General features: G+C 38.2%; 1 protein-coding gene across 5 annotated transcripts in view; it reads right to left on the bottom strand.

The window, feature by feature from the left end:
• The window catches only part of LOC133539883 (CUGBP Elav-like family member 3), a 130,517-nt gene that overhangs the window by 6,633 nt on the left and 103,662 nt on the right, over positions 1-20,222 (bottom strand). For 2 of the 5 annotated variants that reach the window (XM_061882175.1, XM_061882171.1), the window contains exon 14: positions 4,153-4,906. The exons of 1 other annotated variant lie outside the window; for it this stretch is intronic. The gene's annotated coding sequence lies outside the window, so the exon portion shown is untranslated. Of the gene's footprint in view, positions 1-4,152; positions 4,907-17,386; positions 18,111-20,222 lie in introns of those variants that run through there. 2 more of the 5 variants (XM_061882172.1, XM_061882174.1) reach the window with 2 other exon arrangements.

A 20,222-nucleotide genomic window follows, 5' to 3' on the forward strand; every position in this document is an offset into this window, starting at 1 on the left:
ATGTCCGGCCAAACCCAGAATGCTTTTACGCACACCAGCTGTCTCTTCACAATCACACATATTCCACATTAGCTCACAGCAAGAGTCAGTAGTTTGCTGAAAATTCATATTAACACCCCATTTATTTCTTTGGTAACACTTTTAGTATGGGGAACGTATTCTAAGTAACAAAGACTTAATTTAGAGTTACCAAAGATAGTCACACACACTAGGTGTGGCAAAATTATTCTCTGCATTTGACCCATTACCCTTGATCACCCCCTGGGAGGTGAGGTGAGCAGTGAGCAGCATCAGTGGCCACGCCCGGGAATCATTTTTACTGACTTAACCCCCAACTCCAACCCTTGATGCTGAGAGGTAATAGGTCCCATTTTGATAGTCTTTGGTGAGACTCGGCCGGGGTTTGAACTCAAGACTTACCGATCTTAGGGCGGACACTCTTAACCCAGTGGGCGGCATAGCTCGGTTGGTAGAGCGGCTGTGCCAGCAACTTGAGGGTTGCAGGTTCGATTCCCGCTTCCGCCATCCTAGTCACTGCCGTTGTGTCCTTGGGCAAGACACTTTACCCACCTGCTCCCAGTGCCACCCACACTGGTTTAAATGTAACTTAGATATTGGGTTTCACAATGTAAAGCGCTTTGAGTCACTAGAGAAAAGCGCTATATAAATATAATTCACTTCACTTCACTTCTTAACCTTGTTGGAGGAATATGCGCATTCACCGAAAAAGAAAATGTCTTGTTTTTTTTCAAATTCAAGACAAAGTTGTATGTTTTTGGTACCACTTTAGTATGTGGAACATATTCTAAATAACAAATACTTAATTGAGAGTTATTTGGACACTAGGGAAACATATTCTAAGTAATAAAGACTTAATTTAGAGTTATTTGATTAGGGTTGGGGTTAGAAGGGTTAGGGTTATAATAACGCCATGCCGAATAAGGCATTAATAAGTACTTAATAGTTAAGAGCCAATATGTTACTAATTTGCATGTTAATAAGCAACTAATTAACGGTGAATATGTTCCCCATACTAAAGTGTTACCACAGGGGTCACCAACCTTTTTGAAACCAAGAGCTACTTCTTGGGTACTGATTAATGCGAAGGGCTACCAGTTTGATACACACTTAAATAAATTGCCAGAAGTAGCCAATTTGCTCAATTAACCTTTAATCATAAAATTTATATGTATAAAAAAATGGGTATTTCTGTCTGTCATTCCGTCGTACATTTTTTTCCTTTTACGGAAGGTTTTTGGTAGAGAATAAGTGATGAAAGGAGAAAACACGAAAAAATAGAAAATTAAATTTTGAAACATAGTTTATCTTCAATTTCGACTCTTTAAAATTCAAAATTTAACCGAAAAAAATGAAGAGAAAAACTAGCTAATTCGAATCTTTTTGAAAAAATAAAAAAAATAATTTATGGAACCTCATTAGTAACTGCTAAGATTAATTTTCAAATAGGTTAAAATCCAATCTGCATTTTGCTAGAATATATAACAAATTTGACCAAGTTATATTTCTAACAAAGACAAATCATTATTTCTTCTAGATTTTCCAGAACAAATTTCTTTAAAAGAAATTCAAAACACTTTTAAATAAGATTTAAATAAGATTTGCCAGAATAATTTTTTTGAATTTTAATCATAATAAGTTTGAAGAAATATTTCACAAATATTCTTCGTCGAAAAAACAGAAGCTAAAATGAAGAATTAAATGAAAATGTATTTATTATTCTTTACAATAAAAAAATAAAAAAATACTTGAACATTGATTTAAATTGTCAGGAAAGAAGAGGAAGGAATTTAAAAGGTAAAAAGGTATATGTGTTTAAAAATCCTAAAATCATTTTTAAGGTTGTATTTTTTCTCTAAAATTGTCTTTCAGAAAGTTATGAGAAGCAAAGTAAAAAATATAAATGAATTTATTTAAACAAGTGAAGACCAAGTCTCTAAAATATTTTCTTGGATTTTCAAATTCTATTTGAGTTTTGTCTCTCTTAGAATTAAAAATGTTGAGCAAAGTGAGACTAGCTTGCTAGTAAATAAATAACATTTAAAAAATAGAGGCAGCTCACTGGTAAGTGCTGCTATTTGAGCTATTTTTAGAAAAGGCCAGCGGGCTGCTCATCTGGTCCTTACGGGCTACCTGGTGCCCGCGGGCACCGCTTTGGTGACCCCTGTGTTACCATGTTTTTTTTACTGGTGCACAAAATGAACCGTGAATGAACATCACCTTGTTCAAACAACAAAACCAACAGTGCGTAAACTCACAACAAATTACACACCTGCAAATCAGTCAGCTGTATCCGTAATACACCGATAGGGAGAAGTTTTTATTTGCACGATGAGTCGGGTGTGTTTTGACCTCCGCCGAACCCCTAGGGTTTGATCGAACCCAGGTTAAGAACCACTGCTCTAACCCTAACCATTTTTGGACAGTAGGGGAACATATTCTAAGTCAGTGGTTCTTAACCTGGGTTCGGTGAGTCGGCCTTAGGGGTTCGGCGGAGGTCAAAACACACACGACTCATCGTATGAATACAAACTTCTCCCTATTAGCGTATTACGGATACGGCAACAGCTGAATGATGTCGGTTTTGTTGTTTGAACAAGGTGATGTTCATGCACGGTTCATTTTGTGCACCAGTAAAAAAAAACATTGTTACACTTTAGTATGGGGACCATATTCACCATAGATTAGTTGCTTATTAACATGCAAATTACTAACATATTAGCTCTTAACTAGTCATTATTAAGTACTTATTAATGCCTTATTCGGCATGGCCTTATTATAACCCTAACCAAACAACTCTGTTACTTAGAATATGTTCCCCTAGTGTCCAAATAACTCTAAATTAAGTCATTGTTATTTAGAATATGTTCCCCTAGTTTCCAAATGACTCTAAATTAAGTCTTTGTTACTTAGAATTTGTCCCCCTAGTTTCCAAATAACTCTAAATTAAGTCTTTGTTACTTAGAATTTGTTCCCCTAGTTTCCAAATATCTCTGAATTAACAATAATAATAATAACTTAGATTTATATCGCGCTTTTCTAGACACTCAAAGCGCTCACAGAGAAGTGGGACTCAACATTCATTCACACCTGGTGGTGGTAAGCTACATCAGTAGCCACAGCTGCCCTGGGGTAGACTGACGGAGTTACTTAGAATATGTTCCCCTAGTTTCCAAATAACTCTAAATTAAGTCTTTGTTACTTAGAATATGTTCCCCTAGTGTTCAAATAACTCTAAATTAAGTCATTGTTACTTAGAATATGTTCCCCATACTAAAGTGTTACCAAAAACATACGTATAACTTTGTCTTGAATTTTGAAAAAAAATATATATATATTTTTCACTAATATGAAAGTGCTGGGTTTCGGTACTTCCAACAAGGTTAAGAACCACTGTTCTAAGTAACAAAGACCTAATTTAGAGTTATTTGGTTAGGGTTTTAATAAGGCCATGCAGAATAAGGCATTAATAAATACTAATTAAGAGCCAAAATGTTACTAATTTGCATGTTAATAAGCAAGTCATTAACGGTGAATATGTTCCCCATATCAAAGTGTTACTATTAGTTTTATTGAAGTAATCTTGCTCCGCTGCACTTTTCTAGAAATCCTTAGAAGGGGAAAGACCACAAGTTAGAGCAGGGGTAGGGAACCTATGGCTCTAGAGCCAGATGTGGCTCTTTTGATGACTGCATCTGGCTCTCCGATAAATCTTAGCTGACATTGCTTAACACGATAAGTAATGAATAATTCCGCTGGTAATCACAGTGTCAAAAATAACGTTCAAAATATAAAACATTCTCATGCATTTTCATCCATCCATCCGGTTGGAAGAAGTCGCATTAATGGTAAGAAGTATTTTATTTATTTTTGGTTAGCCTCAGAATAACAATGTTATTAAAAAGAATAAAATACTTATTATACTCTAAAAATGTTGGTCTTTCTTAAAAGAGCACGCATATAGTTGTATTCAGTGTTAAAAAAATAATAATTATATAGCTCTCACGGAAATACTTTTAAAAATATTTGGCTTGTATGGCTCTCTCAGCCAAAAAGGTTCCCGACCCCTGAGTTAGAGCAACATCATCCATATTTTTTCCATTTCAAAGAGTTCACGCATTAAAACCACAACGATTTCTTCTAAATTGTACTTTATTGTTTTAAAACAGCGATTGTAGAGAATAAATAAAGAAACATGTCCTTAAATGTATGTCATTAAAAACTCTATAATAAGTATATTCATTGTCTTGAAGGAATCCATTATCTTCTTTTTTTTAAATTAGTTAAAAATAAATAAAAAATGCACATACCGGTACTTCTCATCAAGTTGATAACTAAACAAATTAAGCATACAACATAAAAGATATAAAATATCCCAGCCCTTCCTTCCACTTTGTGAATTTGAAAAGTAGTATTTTTTTTTTTTTTTTTTTTTGTACAGCGGAATCTACTCAAGCGTCTTTCTGTTTTAAAAGCCCATCATAAAAATCAAACTAACTACATAACAAAATGACCAGTCGAGGTCATACAGAATAAATTTCCATTCCCCTTCTGACACAAATCACTATACAGTAGAACCCTGTTCAGTATCACATCTCACCAGTGATGTGGTTTTTCTTTTTAACATGTAGAACACTGACACTAGAATATGTACATCGTGTGAATGTATCCCGCTGTGGAATGATTAGGAACTCATTCAGCCGCTCGGTATGCTTTTTGATGATAACGTTACTGCGTTTGGCTGTTGCTCGAGGAAAGCGTTTAGCACGTGACGCTGCTTTTTGTGAGGCGACGCTCCTGTGCTAACATGGTTGGTCGAACAACCAAACAAGGCCGGGTCATCCCTCGAGGTGGCTTTTTTTTCTCTTGATTGAACTCCTAAAATCTTCTGGAGGTAAACAAAAAAATTGAGAGGGACAGAAAGAGGAGAGAAGGAGAAAGACAAACAAAAAAGGCATTTAAAGCACATGAAATAAGTAGACATTTGTTTACGCTCATTCCTAGAGGTGTTAATGCACACTGCTTGTACCCAAGCTGGGTTAGTGTATGTTTTGGTCAATACATTTTTTTTTTCCATGAATGGGAATTGGAAAAACAAGGAATGGTTTCTTTGAATTTTATTTTGAAATACAAAACGTTGTGTAAATCGTAAATAAAAACAGAATGATTTGCAAATCTGGTCAGGATGCCACCCGAACGCCTCCCTCGGGAGGTGTTTAGGGCACGTCCGACCGGTATGAGGCCACGGGGGAACACCCAGGACACGTTGGGAAGACTATGTTTCCCGGCTGGCTTGGGAACACCTCGGGATCCCCCGGGGAGGAGCTGGACAAAGTGGCTGGGGAGAGGGAAGTCTGGGCTTCCCTGCTTAGGCTGCTGCCCCCGCGACCAGTGTTAATTTTGTTGACGAAAAATTTTCGTCATAGTTATCGTCAACGACCTTTTTTTTCTGACTAAAACGAGACAATGACTAAATAAAAAATAATTTACGTGGACTAAGACGATGACGAGGTGTATTGACAGATTCGTCAACAAATAAAAACGAGACGAAAATGTCTGCCAGAGACGAGATCCAATTGGAACTCGTTTCGTTAAGAAGAGGCGGGAGGAGTTGGGAAGAGAACCAATCAGAGCGACGTGGTAAGGAAGTTACGTAAACGTAGTTTGCGTTTGAGACTGACCCGGGAATGCGCTGCAGAAGACAACCTGTCAACGCCGGGGAGGAAGAGGAGAGAGGACAAATGGGGAAATTTTATATTTGACGTCAAAGATAACAAGAAATGCAGCGCGAGGATTACGGGGAAAAACACAACAAACTTGAAGCGACATTTACAGTCGAATCACCCCGAAATCCACACTCAGGTAAGAATTTTCCACAACATACAACTCACTCGACGTTATCCCGTTTATTACACGGCTTACTCGTGAAATACTAAATTTGAGACATGATTTTCATCAAAATACGACTTGTATCGGTGATTTTTCCGCTGTTTTGCTTTGACTTTCAGAAATTGAAGGGAAAGTTTACATATTACCCTTTAGTCGACTAAATCTACTCTAGTTTTCGTCGACTATAATCGTATGATATTTCGTCAACTAAAACTAGACTAAAACTAAAACAATTTAAATAACTAAATTATGACTAAAACTAAATTACATTTTGGTCAAAAGACTATGACTAAAACTAAATCAAATTTTGCTGTCAAAATTAACACTGCCCGCGACCCGACCTCGGATAAGCGGAAGAAGATGGATGGATGATTTGCAAATCCTTTTTTAACCTATATTCAACTGAATAGACTGCAAAGACAAGGGTGCGCGTACTTTCCATTCATTCTATTTCCAATTCTTAAATGCAAATCAAAAAACACATTTTGGACCATCCATCCATCCATCTTCTTCCGCTTATCCGAGGTCGGGTCGCGGGGGCAGCAGCCTAACCAGACTTCCCTCTCCCCAGCCACTTCGTCTAGCTCCTCCCGGGGGATCTCAAGACGTTCCCAGGCCAGCCGGGAGACATAGTCTTCCCAACGTGTCCTGGGTCTTCCCCGTGGCCTCCTACCGGTTGGACGTGCCCTAAACACCTCCCTAGGGAGGCGTTCGGGTGGCATCCTGACCAGATGCCCGAACCACCTCATCTGGCTCCTCTCAATGTGGAGGAGCAGCGGCTTTACTTTGAGCTCCCCCAGGATGGCAGAGCTTCTCACCCTATCTCTAAGGGAGAGCCCCGCCAACCGGCGGAGGAAACTCATTTCGGCCGCTTGTACGCGTGATTTTGTCCTTTCAGTCATGACCCAAAGCTCATGACCATAGGTGAGGATGGGAACGTAGATCGACCAGTAAATTGAGAGCTTTGCCTTCCGGCTCAGCTCCTTCTTCACCACGACAGATCGGTACAAGGTCCGCATTACTGAAGACGCCGCCTGTCGATCTCACGATCCACTCTTCCCCCACTCGTGAACAAGACTCCTAGGTACTTGAACTCCTCCACTTGGGGCAGGGTCTCCTCCCCAACCCGGAGATGGCACTCCACCTTTTTCCGGGAGAGAACCATGGACTCGGACTTGGATGTGCTGTTTCTCATTCTGGTCGCTTCACACTCGGCTGTGAACCGATCCAGTGAGAGCTGAAGATCCCGGCCAGATGAATCCATCAGGACCACATCATCTGCAAAAAGCAGAGACCTAATCCCGCGACCACCAAACCGGAACCCCTCAACGCCTTGACTGCGCCTAGAAATTCTGTCCATAAAAGTTATGAACAAAATTGGTGACAAAGGACAGCCTTGGCGGAGTCAAACCCTCACTGGAAACGTGTCCGACTTACTGCCGGCAATGCGGACCAAGTTCTGACACTGATCGTACAGGGAACGGACCGCCACAATAAGACAGTCCGGTACCCCATACTCTCTGAGCACTCCCCACAGGACTTCCCGAGGGACACGGTCGAATGCCTTCTCCAAGTCCTCAAAGCACATGTAAACTGGTTGGGCAAACTCCCATGCACCCTCAAGGACCCTGCCGAGAGTATAGACCTGGTCCACAGTTCCACGACCAGGACGAAAACCACAATGTTCCTCCTGAATCCGAGGTTTATTTTGGACCACTTTTTTCTATTTCTGAAACAAAAGTTGGACAACTATTTAAAAAGACCCTTTTAAAAGGACAATAAAACAAAGCTGAAGAAAGGTGTTACCGTCATGCTAAAAACATGCAAAATGTTAATTGCTTCTGGTTTAATTTGTCATCACACAAATAAACACGCAATTTTGCATTTTGGATGAACATATATTAGATTTTTGTGTTTATCTGGACAAATAAAAATCCATAAAAGGAAAACAGCACAAAATCCAATTTCACGGCAATATTTAAAAAACAACAATCCTTTTTTGTTTGTTTTAAAATCTGCCATATATAATAAAAATCCAAAAAACGGCCCTGATTTAATTTTTCTATTTGCATTTCAGAATTGTAAATATAATGACTAAAAGGTACACGGACCATCTGTGTTCAGCAGGCATCCTATTGTTTTAAAAAAGTCTCATTAAATAGTTGTCTAACTTTTGTTTCAGAAATAAAAAATGGAAAAAAATTGGCCAAAATTTTATATTTCCAAAGAATTGGAAATAAAATGAACGGAAGGTATACGGACAAACATGCCAGTTCACAATCCGTTTTTAGTAGCAACCTTTAGTTCTGGTGTCGGAATAGTAAACATTTTTTTGGGGGTGAGTTTTTTTCATTTATGCTGACTCATGAGTTTAATTTTGGTTACACAAAATATGAAACAAAAATAAAACTTTAGATGTAGTTATTGATCTTCAACATTAAAAAAAGAACGCTTTGTTTTTTAAATATTATTTTTTTGTGTTTCAAAATAAAATGTAATTAAACCAATCCTTATTTGGTGTTTCAATTCCTGGTCGTGAAAAGACAATGCAAGGACCAAACCACACACTGACCAGGCTGGCAGTTTTCCATCTCAGTCATGGCATCCATGCAGCTCAGTCATACTTCTGTAAGTGTACGCACATTCTTGTAAATAATCTCATTTTGGCAGGCAAATGAATTAAGAACATGCACAATAGGAATTCTGGTAGGTATTCACGCCAATGTCTTTGGTTTTTACGCTTCAATTATGCATTTTTGAGATTTTGGGATTGAGGCGCCATCATTTTCTTTCCAAGTCCCTCCATCCGTCGGGTGATGGCGCTGTTGCAAACAGGGCATCTGCAGACGTACCAAAACTTTTGTAGTGTAGGACGTTTTTGATCTTACAGCGCCAAATAATGTTAATCTTATTTTCCTGTTTACTATTTGGCTCATTGATGAGAGTTGCACCTCTTATTATACTTTCTGCATAGCTATTATTAAAAAAATCACCAACATTATGTCAGTGCAGTGTCAATACAGCTAGTGAGTATGTCACATACTCATTAAGGCAGGGGTGTCAAAGTCAAGATCTGAATTATCTTTGGCCCCAGGGATGATAGTTGATTAGAATTAGAACCGGCCCGCAGGCCACAGCCGCCTGCTGCTGTTTTGCACGCACCAATACTCCATCAGTGTTGGCGCTAGGAATTTTCAAAATGGGATCCCCTATTAAACGAACCCAAAATATGACTTATTTTATCTTTGTGAAAACATTGGACACAGTGTGTTGTCAAGCTTATTAGGTGCGATGCAAGTGTAAGCCACTGTGACACTATTGTTCTTTTTTTATTTTTTATAAATGTCTAATGATAATGTCAATGAGGGATTTTTAATCACTGCTATGCAGAAATTATAACTAATATTGATACTGTTGTTGATAATATTGATTCTTGTTTCACTACTTTTGGTTTGTTCTGTGTTGTGTTTGTGTCTCCTCTCAATTGTTCTGTTTATTGCTGAGTGTCGCTGGGTCAGGTTCGGTTTTGGAATTGGATTGCATTGTTATGGTATTGCTGTGTAGTGGTTTGTTGGATTGACTAAAAAAAAAAATTAAATAAAAAAATAAAAATCGATTTTTAAAAAATGAGAATCAATTCTGAATCACACAACGTATTTGATTCGATTCGTATTCGAATCAATTTTTTCCCCACACTCCTAGTATTTACCATGTTTTTTTTTTGCATGCAAAACTATAATCATTTCCTATTTTGTGTTTGTATTTTTATTGTGTTTAAAACCGATTTAGACAATTCATTCTTGGAATAATTGCTTTGGTTTTCACACAATTTAGTTTTCCGAGGTACCAAAATACACATCCGTGAAGGAGATTTACATATTATGGTCCCTGGTGACTATTAAAAGCGCCCCCCGCGACCCCAAAAAGGGAATAAGCGGTAGGAAATGGATGGATGGATGGGTGGACTATTGATAGCCTATTTTGGCTGGCTGCAAGTCATTCAGAGCACTTTGTGTCTAATTATTTTTTAAAACAACATTCAAAGAATATATTTGTGCAACCCCAGCCCCCTTACTAGTTTTTGTGCAAATTGTTTAATTCATTTTTTTTCTTACAAAATATCAACATCATCATCGTTTTTTTTAACAGGGCCTGTTTCTTCCTCTTAGGTAAATAGGAGTACTTTTTAAAATACATTTATTTTTAAATTCCATCCATCCATCTTCTTCCGCTTATCCGAGGTCGGGTCGCGGGGGCAGCAGCCTAAGCAGGGAAGCCCAGACTTCCCTCTCCCCAGCCAATTCGTCCAGCTCCTCCCGGGGGATCGTGAGGCGTTCCCAGGACCAGCCGGGAGAGATAGTCTTCCCAACGTGTCCTGGGTCTTCCCCGTGGCCTCCTACCGGTCGGACGTGCCCGAAACACCTCCCTAGGCAGGCGTTCTCACTACCAAAATTGACTTTATTTAGTTAGTCCTTACATTTTATTTTATTGTATTTCATGATAAATACTGCATGGTTTGTCCTGTGATTGGCTGCCCCCCAGTCCAGGGGCCACACTGCCTCTCACCCTTCAGCTGGTATAGCCTCCAGCTTCATCTGTGAGACAAATGAGGACAAGCAATATACAGAATGGATGGATAGATTTTATTACTACCATTACTCTTTTATTGTTCATTTTGTATGGTTTAACCCAGGCGTCACCAACCTTTTTGAAACCAAGAGCTACTTCTTGGTTCTGATTAATGTGAAGGGCTACCAGTTTGATACACGCTTAAATAAATTGGCAGAAATTTGCTCAATTTACTTTTTTTTAATTTAATTTACCTTTAATAAATAAATCTATATATATGAAAAAAAAGGGTATTTCTCTTTGTCATTCCGTCGTACATTTTTTTTCCTTTTATGGAAGGTTTTTTGTAGAGAATAAATGATGAAAAAAACACTTAATTGAACGGTTTAAGAGAGGAGAAAACACAAAAAGAATGAAAATTAAATTTTGAAACATAGTTTATCTTCAATTTCGACTCTTTAAAATTCAAAATTTAACCGAAAAAAATGAAGAGCAAAACTAGTTAATTTGAATCTTTTTGAAAAAATAAAAAAAAAGAATTTTTGGAACATCATTAGTAATTTTTCCTGATTAAGATAAATTTGAGAATTTTGATGACATGTTTTAAATAGGTTAAAATCTAATCTGCATTTTGTTAGAATATATAACAAATTGGACCAAGCTATATTTCTAACAAAGACAAATCATTATTTCTTCTAGATTTTCCAGAACAAAAATTTTAAAAGAAATTCAAAAGACTTTGAAATAAGATTAATTTTTGATTCTACAGATTTTCTAGATTTGCCAGAATATTTTATTTTAATTTTAATCATAATAAATTTGAAGAAATATTTCACAAATATTCTTCGTCGAAAAAACAGAAACTAAAATGAAGAATTAAATTAAAATGTATTTATTATTCTTTACAATAAAAAAAAAAAAATTTACTTGAACATTGATTTAAATTGTCAGGAAAGAAGAAGAAGGAATTTGAAAGGTAAAAAGGTATATGTGTTTAAAAATCCCCAAATAATTTTTAAGGTTGTATTTTTTCTCTAAAATTGTCTTTCTGAAAGTTATAAGAAGCAAAGTAAAAATATAAATTAATTTATTTGAACAAGTGAAGACCAAGTCTTTAAAATATTTTCTTGGATTTTCAAATTCTATTTGAGTTTTGTCTCTCTTGTCGAGCAAAGCGATACCAGCTGTCTATTAAATAAATCAAATTAAAAAAAAATAGAGGCAGCTCACTGGTAAGTGCTGCTATTTGAGCTATTTTTAGAACAGGCCAGCGGGCGACTCATCTGGTCCTTACGGGCGACCTGGTGCCCGCGGGCATCTCGTTGGTGACCCCTGGTTTAACTTATTCAGTATCACGGGTGAGCTGGAGCCTATGCCAGTTGACTTTGGAGGAGAGACAATCAATTTTTATTTTATTTTATTTTGATTTCTTTACGCTTATTATTATTATTGTGTTTCTACTCGGCTGTGAGGCTAAACTGATAAAAAATACTGCATATTAGTTTATTTAAATGTTGAAAAATGTACTCTATATTATAATAAGTTCTTTTTATTTCCTACTTCTTGTTGGTCGCATGCAGATGCCCGGTTTCACTGAGCAGGACAAATGTATGTTGATTTAAAATTCTAAATAAACACATGGTCATTGTCCAACAAGAGCATGTATCTCCAAATTGCATTTGTTAGGATAAAATAAAACAATTCTATAATAACAAGGTAAATTATTGTGTGTGTGTGTGTGTGTTTGTGTGTGTGTGTGTGTGTGTGTGCACGAGCGCCCTGCGAGACAGCAGTAAGTGACAAGCCTGAACACTGAACAAATTCATTGGGCAAACACGTATTTTCACTTCACTATAATTAATAAACATAAATATATCCATCCATCCATTTCTACCCCTTGTCCCTTTCAGGGTTGCGGGGGGTGCTGGAGCCTATCACAGCTGCAATCGGGTGGAAGGCGGTGTACACCCTGGACAAGTCACCCCCTCATCGCAAGGCCAACACAGATAGACAGACAACATTCACACTCACATTCACACACTAGGGCCAATTTAGTGTTGCCAATCAACCTATCCCCAGGTGCATGTCTTTGGAAGTGGGAGGAAGCCGGAGTACCCGTAGGGAACCTACGTAGTCAATGGGAGAACATGCAAACTCCACACAGAAAGATCCCGAGCGCAAGGTCAAACCCAGGACTTTCGTATTGTGAGGTAGATGCACTAACCCCCCTTCCAACATGCTGGCTATTTTACTTTCACCGCAAAATATGTCGAGATACATTCATATATCGAATTTAAGTAAAAATATATGGAGATATACTTTTCCAGCCATATCGCCCAGCCCTAAGTCTACCCCGGGGCAGATGTGGCGATAAATGTAGCTTACAAACATCATTGTGAATGTGAAGTGAATAAATAATGGGTTCTCAGTTCTCTGTTAAGCGCGTTGAGTGTCTAGAAAAGCACTATATAAATCTAACCCAATATTATTATTGAGCGTAATAAGTAAGTAAGTAGCATGCGGCCTGCGCACGCACACACACACACACACACACACACACACACACACACACACACACACACACACACACACACACGCATGTAATAATAATAATAATTTATGTGTAAATATAAATAAAATACACATTTTTATATATATATACAGTATATACATATATATATACAGTATATACATATATATATATACAGTATATACATATATACACATATACAGTATACACATACATACATATATATGTACACACATACACTCACACACGCATATTATAATAATAATAATATATGTATAAATATAAATAAAATACACATTTATATATATATATACAGTATATACATACTGTATATATATATATATACATATATATATATATATACACATACATACATACATATATATATATATATATATATATATATATATATATATATATATACATACATATATATATATATACACATACATACATACATATATATATATATATATATATATATATATATATATATATATATATATATATATATATATATATTTAAGAATGTTGTCTTTCTATCTGTATTGGCCCTGCAATGAGGTGGCGACTTGTTAGGGTTGTACCTCGCCTTCTACCTGAGTGCAGCTGTGATAGACTCCTGCATGCGTGCATATATATATATATATATATATATATATATATATATATATATATATATATATATATATATATATATATATATATATATATATATATATATATATATATATATATATATATATATATGGGCTTCACGGTGGCAGAGGGGTTAGTGCGTCTGCCTCACAATACGAGGTTCCTGCAGTCCTGGGTTCAAATCCAGGCTCGGGATCTTTCTGTGTGGAGTTTGCATGTTCTCCCCGTGAATGCGTGGGTTCCCTCCGGGTACTCCGGCTTCCTCCCACCTCCAAAGACATGCACCTGGGGATAGGTTGATTGGCAACACTAAATTGGCCCTAGTGTGTGAATGTGAGTGTGAATGTTGTCTGTCTATCTGTGTTGGCCCTGCGATGAGGTAGCGACTTGTCCAGGGTGTACCCCGCCTTCCGCCCGATTGTAGCTGAGATAGGCGCCAGCGCCCCCCGCGACCCCGAAAGGGAATAAGCGGTAGAAAATGGATGGATGGATGGATAAATATATATATATGAAAGAACACATGTGGAGTTATGGCGAAATACCTGAAAACATGATTTATATACTAGTTTCTTCAAAATAGCCACCGTTTGCTCTGATTACTGCTTTTCACACTCTTGGCATTCTCTTGATGAGCTTCCAAGCACACCTGTGAAGTGTAAACCATTTCAGGTTGACTACCTCCTGAAGCTCATTGAGAGAATGCCAAGAGTGTGCGAAACAGTAATCAGAGCAAAGGGTGGCTATTTTGAAGGAAGGAGAATATAAAACATGTTTTTAGTTATTTCACGTTTTTTGTTAAGTGCATAATTCCACATGTGTTCTTTCATAGTGTTGATGCCTTCGGTGACAATAGTCATGAAAATAAAGAAAACGCATTGAATGAGAAGGTGTGTCCAAACTTTAGGCCTGTACTGTATGTACATACATATACATATATATATATATATATATATATATATATGTATAATTTTTTTGTTTTGTTTTGTTTGTGTTTTGTCTCCATGTGAAATTTCCCATATTTCAAAATGCAAATGTTAACAGGTGTTAGAGGACGCCCAAAACACTTGCATCCTATTGCATAGTTGATGGTGCATGTGCTGGCATAATATATAATCATATAGACCAGGGGCGCTCACACTTTTTCTGCAGGCGAGCTGCTTTTCAATTGACCAAGTCGAGGAGATCTACCTCATTCCTATTTATAATTTATATTTATTTATTTATGAAAGAGACATTTTTGTTAACAAGTTAATGGTGTTTAATGATAATACAAGCATGTTTAACACACGTAGATTCTTTTCTTTCATGAAGACAAGAATATAAGTTGGTGTATTTGATTCTGATGACTTGCATTGATTGGAATTAGACAGTGGTGCTGATAACGTCCGCATTTTCAAATGGAGGAAAAAAAAGTCCTCCTTTCTGTCCAATACCACATGAAAGTGGTTGGATTTGGCATCTCATTTGTCCAACTTGCATACTCGTTTTTAAACACTTTGTTATGAGAGTAGCATATGTGTGTGTGGCCCTTTAATGTCTGGCAGCAGGTGAGTGACGTCAGTGAGAGTGCGGGTGGGCAAGCAAGTGAGAAAGCGGTCGCTGAGGGCGGGGGAGAAATACATTGGCATCAAACTCCGTAGCTTGCTAGCTTGTGCACGCTAGCTTTCTGAGACTCTTATTTTGTTAGCACAGGCAGGATGAAACAGGTCTTTTATGGTGAAGACAGGAACTGTGCAGTCGGTCTTTAGAGTTTTGACAGTAGGTACGGAGTCTCTAGAAATAAAATGTGTTTCTCTGCGTCCGCCCTGTTAGTGATTTTTTTCTTAAATATGAGCTTGCAGCAGCCAGCGTCATCTCACAAGATCCTCGGGTGCCGAGAATGTCAAACAACTGACGAAAGTGAAGTCTTGGTATTATTGATGATTGCTCATTTTTATGTATATTTTTTAATGCCTGGCTTGAGATGGACTGACACCCTCCGAGATCGACCAGTCGATCGCGATCGACGTAATGGGCACCCCTGATACAGACCGTTAAGGCTATGCTACGCCATTTGGTTATTAAATTCTTTATTCTTTGCCTGGGTTTTTTTGATTTCTTGAAATCTGTCGAAATCTGAGAAGATACATGCTTTTTGATTGGACAGTGACGACATTTATCAAAAATTTTATGTTTTTGGTCTCCCAGAATTCCTGAAGAGGAATGTAGTTCCTCAGCACATGTCACATAAACCAAACAGCTTAACCCAAAACCTTCAAAAGTAGTGTCTCAGAAATAACACACACGATTCTTCTTCTTCTGTCTCTTGATATAAATTTAAACGCCCCCTGACAGAAAGCGTCCTTGACAGTGGACTTTTGCGGACGCGCACTACGGCTATTTTTTTCCTAGATTCAGTGGACAAACAAACGTCCACTTCAGAGGACGCTAGCTGTCAGGAGAATATGCTTCATTTCACTTAGTCTCACACTCAAGCACACTTACAGTCGCGATCAAAACATTACATACACTTGTAAAGAACATAATGTCATGGCAGTCTTGACTTTCCAATAATTTCTACAACTCTTATTTTTTTGTGATAGAGTGATTGGAGCACATACTTGTTGGTCACAAAAAACATCCATGAAGTTTGGTTCACATGCTTAAGTCAGAACTTTGGGAAGGCCATTCTAAAACCTTAATACTAGCCTGATTTCGCCATTCCTTTACCACTTTTGACGTGTGTTTGGGGTCATTGACATGTTGGAACACCCAACTGCGCCCAAGACCCAACCTCTGGTTTGATGATTTTAGGTTGTCCTGAAGAATTTGGAGGTAATCCTCCTTTTGCATTGTCCCATTTACTCTCTGTAAACAATTGGCATCAAAACAGGCCCAGAGCATAATACTACCACCAACATGCTTGACTTTAGGTGTGGTGTTCCTGGGATTAAAGGCCTCACCTCTTTTCCTCCAAACATATTGCCTGGTATTGTGGCTAAACACCTTCTAGAGGAAAGTTCTGTGGTCAGATGAAACAAAAATTGAGCTGTTTGGCCACAATACCCAGCAATATGTTTGGAGGAGAAGAGGTGAGGCCTTTAATCCCAGGAACACCATGCATACCGTCAAGCATGGTGATGGTAGTATTATGCTCTGGGCCTGTTTTGCTGCCAATGGAACTGGTGCTTTACAGAGAATAAATGGGAAAAAGAAAAAGGAAGATTACTTCCAAATTCTTCAGGACAACCTAAAATCATCAGCCCGGAGGTTGGGTCTTGGGCGCAGTTGGGTGTTCCAACAGGACAATGACCCCAAACACTCGTTAAAAGCGGTAAAGGAATGGCTAAATCAGGCTAGAATTAAGGTTTTAGAATGGCCTTTTCCAAGTCCTGACTTAAACATGTGGACAATGCTGAAGAAACAAGTCCATGCCAGAAAACCAAGAAATTTAGCTAAACTGCACCAATTGTGTCAAATGGACTGGTTAAAAATTCAACCAGAAGCTTGTGGATGGCTACCAAAAGCGCCTTATTGCAGTGAAACTTGCCAAGGGACATGTAAGCAAATCTTAACATTGCTGTATGTATACTTTTGACCCAACATATTTGGTCACATTTTCAGTCGACCCATAATAAATTCACAAAAGAACCAAACTTTATGAATCTATTTTGTGACCAACAAGTATGTGCTCCAATCACTCCATCACAAAAAAATAAGAGTTGTAGAAATGATTGGAAACTCAAGACAGCCATGGCAGTATTTTCCTTACAAGTGTACGTAAACTTTGGATCGCGACTGTACATTAATACAAATCTTTGGACGTAAACATTACCTGCTCCACAATGTAGACAAACACAATCATTGCATTTCCAGTCTCACAAAAACAACCAACGTTCAAGCACAAAATCACATGGAATTGAGTTACAGCAAAGAAAAACCCCTCATGGCCTCACAGAAAACTACCACACCGACCAACTAAACAAAGGGAAAGTGTAAGAATGATAATCATGACAGATTAAAAAAAAAACACAAAGAAACAAAACAACAACAAATGTATTACATCCATGTTTGATGGACTTGTTTTGGTTGTATTGAAATTTAGAACATGTCATGATAATCAGTTCCTCACAGATACGGAGGTGATGTGACTTATTGATCAGTGTTTGCAAGGATTCAAACCACGACAAAATAATAAGAGGAAACTCACAACGCACCAAACACAGTTCACGGTCGCCACAGTAACCCGCCATGCAGTTGAGCATGGTGAATCAAGGCAACGGTCCCAAAAATGAATTAAAAAAGAAAACAAAAACAAACGCTAACGGCAACCATCACAGGCAATATCGCCACAGCAACCAACACAGGCCAATTAACTTACGACGCGGTGAGAAGGAGGGGGGGAGAGAGAGGTTTAAGTGGCTGCTAAGCAACCGTAGCCATAGCGACGCACATCTCCATGATATATGTATGTCCACGGGACGGTCTTGAGCGTGGCGATTTTGTGTCAGGAAAAATGGCGCATGGCACAGCACAAAAACAATAAATGAAAAGTGAAAGAAAAATTAATGACGGGCAGAAGGCTACACAGCATGTCTGATCTAAGGAGGATATTGCAGGTACTCACTGGGAAAAAAACATGTCCACACAAACTTTCATTAAAAAAAACGCATATTTTTTAAATATGTGTACAATATACGATGCAAACTCAAATCGATTACCGTATTTTTCGGACTATGTGGCGCACAAAAAGTCTTTTTTCCCCACAAAACTCGACAGTGCTCCTTATAACCCGGCGTGCCTAATCTACGGAATAATTCTGGTTGTGCTTACCGACCTTGAAGCAATTTTATTTGGTAAACGGTGTAATGACAAGTGTGACCAGTAGATGGCAGTCACACATAAGAGATACACGTAGACCGCAATATGATGCCAGTAAACGACACCAAAACATTAAATGTTCCGTTAAAAATAAAGAACATTACACACGGCGCTCAAAAATCCGTCAAAATGTTTGAGCACGACTTTGAAGCCACACCGCTTGATGGATTACGGTAGCCCGTTACGGCTAACGTAGTCAGAGATACAAGTATTACTATGGCACCCATTATCAGACTGTGGAGGGAAGTGCGTCAGCGCACCTGCAGGAGCAAAGGTCACCGCCTCTGGCAATGGTGTTGAGAGCGGAGCACCATCAGCTAGGAGGATGGCGAGACACAGCTGGCATGTGATTAGATTTCACAGGTGGTACGTGTTAATCTAATCATCTGTTGTCTTTAACAGTAAGCAGCCGGGAGCAAAGGAAGGAGAGAGGATCGGGAGTGACGGCAACGTCACGACATGCCGAAAAGACTTTGGAAAAATCTGTTCGAAAACATTAAAACTTTGTTAAACCTGCACGCTTGGCTTTTGTGCCGTGTCTACAGTGGAGCTGCTGGGAAGCGACTTCCACACTGACATATTATTTGCCGTTTTGTTTCGCAATATTGTGCAAAAGCAACTTTTCTTACCTTCCGGTACCTGCTGATCTGCATTTGGGATCTGCATAAGTCCTGAAAATGTGCTTGTTCTTTTTCACTACGTTCTCGTTATGGGACATTCACCCTTCTGCTGTTGCCATTTCTAATTTAAAGTAGCGTAAAGTTCTAACTTATGGAAGCGTTTAAACATATCAGCAAAGTGGCTTTACATAATTTCCCCACGGAACTTGAGTTATTTGAGAGTTCCGGTCGGACAGTTTTTCACGGGACGCATTTCTGGCGTTGTTGTTGCACTATTGAGCAACGGATGAGGAGATGCTGCTCCGTTATTGATTGAAGTAAAGTCTGAATGTCATTAAGACAGTTAACTCCATCTTTTGACACGTCTTCCACTCCCGTCCTTGCATGCTACACCGCTACAAAAAAAGCTGATATTTTTTATTCATAGTATGTACAAGAGTTAAACTTAAATCACTATTGGCATCTGATGCTTGCAGGTGACATACTGTTATAACTAGAGATGTCCGATAACATCGGCCTGCCGATATTATTGGCCGTAAAATGTTTTAAAATATAATATTGGTAAATTTTCGGTATCGGTTTCAAAAAGTAAAATTACTTTTTAAAACGGACATATGGAGAAGTAATGAGCGCCAATAAACCTTAAAGGCACTGCCTTCGCGTGCCGGCCCAATCACATAATATCTAGGGCTTTTCACACACACAAGTGAATGCTACGCATACTTGGTCAACAGCCATATAGGTCACACTGAGGGTGGCTGTATAAACAACTTTAACACTGTTACAAATATGCGCCACACTGTGGACCAACACCACACAAGAATGAGAAACACATTTCTTGAGAACATGAACACAACATAAACACAACAGAACAAATAACCAGAACCACTTGCAGCACTAACTCTTCCGGGACGCTACAATGTACACACACCCCCCCCAACTCAAGCTCCTCATGCTCTCTCAGGGAGAGCATGTCCCAAATTCCAATCTGCTGTTTTGAGCCATGTTGGCATTTTTTTTCCATAACTTGAGTTGATTTATTTTGAAAACCTTGTTATATTGTTTAATGCATCCAGCAGGGCATCACAACAAAATTA

This window comes from Nerophis ophidion, linkage group LG21 (assembly GCF_033978795.1).
Source record: "Nerophis ophidion isolate RoL-2023_Sa linkage group LG21, RoL_Noph_v1.0, whole genome shotgun sequence".
Taxonomy (NCBI): Eukaryota; Metazoa; Chordata; class Actinopteri; order Syngnathiformes; family Syngnathidae; genus Nerophis; species Nerophis ophidion.